The sequence below is a fragment of the Saccostrea cucullata genome, unplaced genomic scaffold, assembly GCF_032062105.1.
Source record: "Saccostrea cucullata isolate Sc308-1 unplaced genomic scaffold, CSIRO_AGI_Scuc_v1 ctg7734, whole genome shotgun sequence".
NCBI lineage: Eukaryota > Metazoa > Mollusca > Bivalvia > Ostreida > Ostreidae > Saccostrea > Saccostrea cuccullata.
This window is the reverse complement of record NW_026927392.1, coordinates 22,285-30,350: the sequence shown is the minus strand read 5'-3', so window position 1 is coordinate 30,350 and position 8,066 is coordinate 22,285. Positions and strand designations below refer to the sequence as shown.

General features: G+C 32.3%; 1 long non-coding RNA gene across 1 annotated transcript; it reads right to left on the bottom strand.

Annotated features, from left to right (window-relative positions):
• LOC134274326 (uncharacterized) lies at positions 1 to 2,896 on the bottom strand. Its single transcript, XR_009993590.1, has 3 exons — positions 2,665 to 2,896; positions 327 to 393; positions 1 to 116 (listed from the first exon to the last, which is right to left on the bottom strand). It is a non-coding gene; the product is annotated as an uncharacterized LOC134274326 (long non-coding RNA).
• Between the last annotated feature and the right edge of the window lie 5,170 nt (positions 2,897 to 8,066).

The following is an 8,066-nucleotide window of genomic DNA, read 5'->3' as shown; positions in this document are numbered from 1 at the left end:
CCTGGATCCATTGTCTATTTTTCTTATGTATACAACAGAAGCAGACGATAAGGCTTACAAGAATGCCGATCCCGATCACAGCTCCATAGGATGAACCAAATATTACCAAATAAGGACTAAATAAAAATTCTAATGAAAAAAAAATCAAAGAAGAATACTTATTGAAATTTTAATTTTATGTCTCATCGTTCTTTTTATTTTTAAATAAAGCAAATGTAGAAGTTATGGAAGCCATAATATATATTGTTTATTCATTTTTATTTCATTAGTGATTTCTTTCTTATGTGTGTACGAGATAGAATTGCACTTTTCCTAGAAATTCTTACTTGTAGTAGCAGTATTGGATGGAATCATAACCATTGTAATAGTAATAGCAGGAAGCTTCAACGTTTTCTAAAAACAAAAGGATTTGTTGTTTTGCTTATTTTCAATTTAAGGGGCCGACTATAGTTTCCATTGCGCTATATTTCGCGCATCATAGTAAAATGAAGCGAATTTATTGTTTTAATGCTTTTTTCGCTAAATTATTAAAATTAAACTAAATTGAGAAGTTATAGGTATAAAAATGTAATTTCAATTTGATATAACTGATTATTTAACCGATTTTGCAGTTGATAGGTAGGTTGACGTCGCTGCAGTGTCTTTTGACGTTATGATAATTTGAAGCTCTTAAAGAAAGGTGTAATAAAAATATTGTTACAGAAAAAGTAACAAACATACGCTCTTGGAATGTAAAACATAGAAAGTTTGGAATATTTCCAATATTTTTATTATGTTTTCTTGTGAATCCATTGTTTACGTCATATTTTGTAGTACTCTATAAAATAAATAGTAAAATTTGCTACTTTTTTGCATTTTGAGATGCCCCCTCCCTTAACAAGACGGTAGAATTTTGTGTTTCTTACATATATTGTATCATATAGTATTACTTATAAAATATTATGGTTTGAACAAAATGTCTATTGTAGAATTTGTATAATTTGCTTTAAAGTGCTAAAAATTGGCATTTTCCTATATAATCCTATAGTAAATGTACCTGTATTTTGAGACGGTCCCTCAAAAATACCCTGGACGGTAGATTTTCCCCAACCTTTGCATGTACACTGAAGTTAATGTAAGTTATATATGGTATAAAAATGAAGAGTTTCGCTATTGTAGTTTTCACACAATAAAACTATAGTCGGCCCCCTTAAAGCTGAACAAGACTCGTAAATAGGCTAGGCCAGTTTTGATAGCATTATCTACGATACCTCAATACTAGGGTATACTCGTCGCATTCGTTACACCTGACTGCTTTATTGTCACAGGTATCGGCGTGGAATGGCGACCCGTGTTCGTGCTGGTTTGTGGTTATCTTGCATTATATTACCTTTGTTTATATTTTATTGCAGTTAAGTTTATCTATGTTGTTTGTATACTGCACTGACTTATGTACCTATAATTGTAAACTTATTTGGTATCTTACTTCCCTGCATTAGATGAAGTATTACGTTATTATTCTCGCTACCAAGTCCTGTATAGCATACGTCCGTCTACACCGCTGTCGACTGATTAAACTGAACAGTCTCTAATTCTTGTCCTATTTATAGGGGTCTGCAGGGTAGCGAGTCTCGAGAACTAAAATGGCGGACACAATACTTTTACGAATCGTGTTCAGCTTTAAGTTAATATAATGAAAGTGTTTTTAAGTTGTAATGAACAATGAATGCATGGTACACCTATTTAAACAACTTCAATATCCACCATATTGCAGGTTACTTCCTCCTTTAAAAAATGTATACCATCTACAAAGAAATATTTTTAAAGTAGATGTATCTATATTTGCTGGAAACATTTGCTGTACAATGTAGACATTTAAATATTAACCCCAAAGGTCATCCTAGTGGATTTCATTTTGACATCTTTTTAATCAGTACGAATTATACTGTAAAACGAACTTGATAAACTTATGATTAAAATGCTGAATTGATATAAAACAGCACTGATTCTTCTTTGAAGTCAATTTTGTGTCACATGTAAACTATAATGACCATCACATTAAATATTTAATTAAACGTCAATATTTTCTGAACGTTTGCTTTCAGGAATGTCCATACAAATAAAAAATTTAAAAATAATGAATAGTGATCTTTCTTATCTATCTTACAAATCTTGAAAGCATAACCACGAAGGTAGACTCTTGTCCTTAGAATATAGATAAATATTTTCATTTTTAAAAGAAATGATACTCAAAGGCTATCTTAGTTTTAATCATGAGCAAACCTTTATTTTTACTAAGGAATAGGACGTTTATCACTATATGTACTAGTATATTCTGTATTTACTATTCACTGTTTATACGCAAAAAAATTATTTGCTATCAAAAAGCGGGGCAAATGTCTTGAAAGTCTTGTTTATTGCGTAATTAAATCCTTTACATTACAAAATATGCTCGAGAATAAGATTCGTGAGAAGACAGACTCGCGTATCTTCGCAAAAAATAACGTCCTCGGTAATAAAATGTGATATGAAGTACATCTTAATATATTAGTTTACGTCTGATTGAAATACAAAGGAAAACTCTCAATGTTTTGAGCAACAATAACGATTCTAATATATATAAAATATAATTAAATATATATGAACAGTCGAACAGAATACCTATGTGACGGAATTTATACTCACTAAGAACTGTAAACAAAACTAATGCACAGTAACTTTGTATCAGTTTGGTGCATTCCGCCATTTTGCTTTGCACTCTGTGACACAAATCGTTGTTTGAATAAGGTAGAACTTTAATTTTCTTATCAGTTTGAAGAAAATACCGTGTGTTACGATATCGACATTGTTTTTATAAACATGCCGTGCCTTATGTGTACAATGTAAACAAAACAGATACAATCTCAGAAAGGATGACTATATTTACTCTGTGTTTGGAACATTTTGTTAAGATCATATTTCTTGGGTTGTTTTTGTTCTGAAAACTTACCTTTAATTGAATATCTTTATATGATGGTTAATTTGATTTGATGATAAAGATTTATCTTGCTTGATGACTCCTTCCAGATTTTCTCCGGCAATAGAATTAGACTGTAATTTCACAGGTTCGGTCGACACTATGTTGTACATGTGAACCTCCATACAGCATGGGTCTCATCATGATACAATCCCTGTGCATCAGCTGATGTAGGCTAGTGGATCTGTTGATTTCCAGGCGGATACACAAGGGGGTTATCTGTTGGAAGAAAATATTCGTAAAAAGCTGAAAAATTAAAAAAAAAAAAGGCTGTTGAATGTTATATATCATTTTCAAAACTACACAATATGTATATTTATTTTGATGGAAATTTCATAATTGTCATGCAAAAATTAGCTAAAAGATAAGACTTGATTATGACTTATTGGGATAAAAATTGTATAATGTTAGAAATGATTCCTCATGTTGGAAAAAAAAACATTGAACCATGAGAGAAGAACTCTAATCCCTCTTGGGACTCTTGGAAAAATAACGTAGCCCTGAATCCATTGTCTATTTTTCTTTTGAACACAACAGAAGCAGACGACAAGACTTACAAGAATACCGAGTCCGATCATAGCTCCATAGGAAGAACCAGATAATACCAAATAAGGACTAAACATAATGAAAAAAAAATCAAGTACAAAACTTATTGAACATTTTGTGTCAAATCGATCATTCTTCTCATGCACAAAGAAATCAGTTATAAATTTAAAAACATTACATATACATTGTAAATCTTATTTCATTAATCAAATACGATTGAGAATTTTCCCTTTTTTCTGTTTGTTAGGCATTGTTTAATTTTGGTGGAGTATTTTTTGTTTTGTTTTTATTTTTTTTCGCAAACTTTTCCTTGTAGATTTATAAATATTCTGCTTTGAGGGTTTACCATCTCTTAATTGTGGTAGTAATACCAGATGTTAGTATATCCATCAGTAGTAAAAACATTTACCGTCAAAGTTTTCAAAAAAAGTAATATAGATAGTTTTCGACTGGCCAAAATTTAGCAAAAGTTACTTCCCATTGGCCGCCATATTGGAGGTCAACTAGGTGATTTTCCCTCTTTGTCTTACCAAGTTTGAGAGGATGTAGCAGAAATATTTGGTGGAAAATCTTTATTAAATATTTTTTTTTCAAATAAAGGAGGCTTCTAAAAATTTATATACTTCAGAAAAATAATGTTTCCTTATTTAAAAGAGCAAATATAAAAATTTTAAATTGGTTGAACAATGAAGGAATATGAGCATTTGGACCTCCAATGTGGCGACAAACGGGAAATAACTCTTGCTAAGTCGAAAACTATCTATACACAATATGATTTAATTTTCGAATTTGTCATTCAAGTTTAGTACAATACTCATACAAGTAGTAAAACAGAAAATTCTAACTTTGATATGCAACATCTTGATTTATTTATCGTATTCATCAATTAAGTTATATAAAATCCTCGTACAAGTAATAAAAAAAAGTTTTATATACTTGTACCTCATCTTGCTTTTTCAGAATAAGATTTGAAGTTTCACTCAAAAGAAATAGGTGAATAATTACAAATATCTACCTTCTAACAGTACCATCCAAATAAAAGATTAAGTTGCCATATACCAAGGACTAGCTATATGAATAATAGAATTTCGAAGAAGTTAAACAACAAATAAACAATTTGTCATTTTCGTTGTTACCGAGGAACAATTTAATATCTTTTTTTCAAATGTATGTTTAGATTTTGAGTTTTGTTTATTTAAATCGATGATGGAGACATGTAAATCGACACTTGAAAAATCTGAGGGCAGGGTTTGCCCAATGATACTTCTTACGCTGTTTAATTTTCAATAGGGGCGTTATTTCAAAAGTGGTCGTTATTTCAATAGTGGTTGCAACAGGCACCTTTGAGGACTGTTTACTTGGGTAGAACGCACGTGACTATCAGTATTTAAAATAATTCATTCCACGGGTGGGTTCATTAAAGACGTCATACAGGTAAATAGCTCTTGTTTGCTATAGGAAAAACATTGAACTTCTTAATATACATTGTTAATATTTTAAGCACCAGTTTAATCTTGTACAAGCTTACTTTTTTCACACAAGTTGTATAAATATATAATGCATCTTTTGTCAGTCGCACAAGTCTGTACAATTTTCGGCTTATAGTAAACAAATTAAAAGCTTAGATATGAATTACTGTTCTTGATTTACTATAGAAAATCACAAATGTTGGCTGACCCTACCACACTGTATGGCTTTTCTCTTTGTATATTCATGAATTTCTGTGCTAAAATCTGTTTGATCATATACACATGTAGTTTAGATATCAATTATTGATTTGAAATAACAATTTTTTTTTTTTTGCTTTATTCAATTCTTTATTTTTTCATATTTTACCGGGACTCAGAAGTGCATTCGTTCTTTGACGTCGAAAATTTTTATTCTTAACTATTTTTTTTTATTTATGTATAATGTATATACAAGTGGTCAATTTGACCAAGATGACGTTATTTATTCATAAATTTACGCTCATTAGTACAGAGCAAAACAGGACATTATTTGATACTTACTGCAGGTTCAATTCGATTGTTGAAAATTTCTGGGAAATATTTGGTGTGAGTTAACACAAGTTTAAATGTTTTCTGTATGAAATAAAATTCAGACATTATCAAGGTTCTGATAATAACAATTTTTTGTTTGTAAAACATTTTTAAATTTGTCCACATAAAAGTTTTATATTGTTTTGACCCGAGTATTATAACATAGAATTGCTTACTTACAGTAGAAAGGAAGTATCATTTTTTTCTGTAAGGTGTATATTGTATGGATAAAAATATACAACTAGTTTTAAATGTTTTAAAGTTTAGGTTACATTACATACCTGTCGAAAGTCCCCACTAAAATATTTCAAAAATCAAAAACACGTACACCATATTATAAGTAGCTTACACTTTTACCTGCTATTTAAAATGCATATATATATGTCAAGACCAAAAAACATTTCAATTAAATGTGTTAATACCATAACAAAAAACCATGTCCTCACAAGAATGTGTAAAGGAAGTTGACACGTCCAAGCTAGGTGAAGTTCACGAGAGTTTTGTTTTCTATCTCGTCATGTGTTTATTTTGCTTAAAACCTTTAAAAGTACCGTTTCAAAGACCAACATGATAGCTTATTTGAATTCCGTAAAAATTTTTAGAAGTCGCTTAATTTTTAACAGCAACTATCTAAAGTTTGTATCCAGAAATGAGTAAGAACAAATCAACAGGAATAATACATAATTACTCACTATTGTGGAAGGAACCTACATGTAACTGCATGTGCACTTGCACGGCACACATTAAAATGCATGGACGTCTCTTCAGTGTCCAGTTTGTACAGAAGAAACCTTAGGAGTTGAGAATGTTTGTAATTATAAACAGACGTTATGTTCTGCAGGCTTATTATTGTCGTCAAGGCAGGGACAATTTCAGTTGATCCTTTTGTCGTCCACATCTCCACCTTGAGGAGCATGAACGCATATAGGAAAAGATAGACCGGAGAGTGAGACAGCTTTTCCAGCCCTAAAATTTGCTGAACTAGAGGGAGACCTAGTCTACACAGGAATAACCTTCATTTTTTTAGCTCACCTGAGCCAAAGGCTCAAGTGAGCTTTTCTGATCAAAATTTGTCCGTTGTCTGTCGTCGTTGTCGTCGTCGTTGTTGTTGTTGTAAACTTTTCACATTTTCATCTTCTTCTCAGGAACCACTGGGCCAATTTCAACCAAACTTGCTACAAAGTACCCTGGGGTGAAGGGGATTCAAGTTTGTTCAAATGAAGGGCCACGCCTTTTTCCAAGGGGAGATAATTATGAATTAGAGAAAAATAAGTGGAATTTTTAAAAAATCTTCTTCTCAAGAACCACTGGGCCAGGAAAGATGAAATTAATGTGGAATCATCCTCAGGTAGTGTAGATTCAAGTTTGTTCAAATCATGACCCCCGGGGCTAGGGTGGGGCCAAAATGGCCGATCAAAGTTTTACATAGGAATATATAGGAAAAATCTTTAAAAATCTTCTTCTCGAGAACCACTGGGCCAGGAAAGATGAAACTCATGTGGAATCATCCTCAGGTAATGTAGATTCAAGTTTGTTCAAATCATGACCCCCGGGGCTAGGGTGGGGCCAAAATGGCCGATCAAAGTTTTACATAGGAATATATAGGAAAAATCTTTAAAAATCTTCTTCTCAAGAACAACTGGGCCAGAAAAGATGAAACTCATGTGGAATCATCCTCAGGTAATGTAGATTCATGTTTCTTTAAATCATGACCCCTGGGGGTAGGGTGGGGCCAAAATAGTCGATCAAAGTATTACAAAGGAGTATATAGGAAAAATCTTTAAAAATTTTCTTCTCAAGAACCACCGGGCTAGGAAAGATGAAACTCATGTGGAATCATCCTCAGGTAGTGTAGATTCAAGTTTGTTCAAATAGTAACCCCTGACGGTAGGGTGGGGCCAAAATGGCCGATCAAATTTTACATAGGAATACATATGAAAAATCTTTAAAATCTTCTTCTCAAGAACCATTGAGACAGGAAAGATTAATTAAGATTAAATAAGATTGAAATTAACCTCAGGTAGTGTAGATTCAAGTTTGTCCAATTCATGACCCCTGGGGGTAGGGTGGGGCTAAAATGCCCGATCAAAGTTTAACATAGGTATATATAGCGAAACCTTTTAAAATCCTCTTTTCAAGTACTTCAAATCCATGCTTAGTGATATTTATATGGAATCATTCTCAAGTAGTGTAGATTCTAGTTTGTTCAAACCATGACCCCCTTGGAGGTTAAAATTCAAGCCCCCCCCCTTAACTCAGTAAACTTTCAATTCTGATCTGATATGTGCTTTTTCCTAGCAAATTGCTCAGGTGAGCGATGTGGCCCCTGGGCCTCTTGTTCTTTAATTGTGTTAACTTTTTGAGGAGGAGATGCCTTGCTGGCAATTATACTGAGTGGATAATAAATGCAGTACTAGATATTCCGAAGTTTGATTTCTAAAATTGCTAAATGTAACCAGATTTTGTGATTCAGTTGTTAAGTAAAG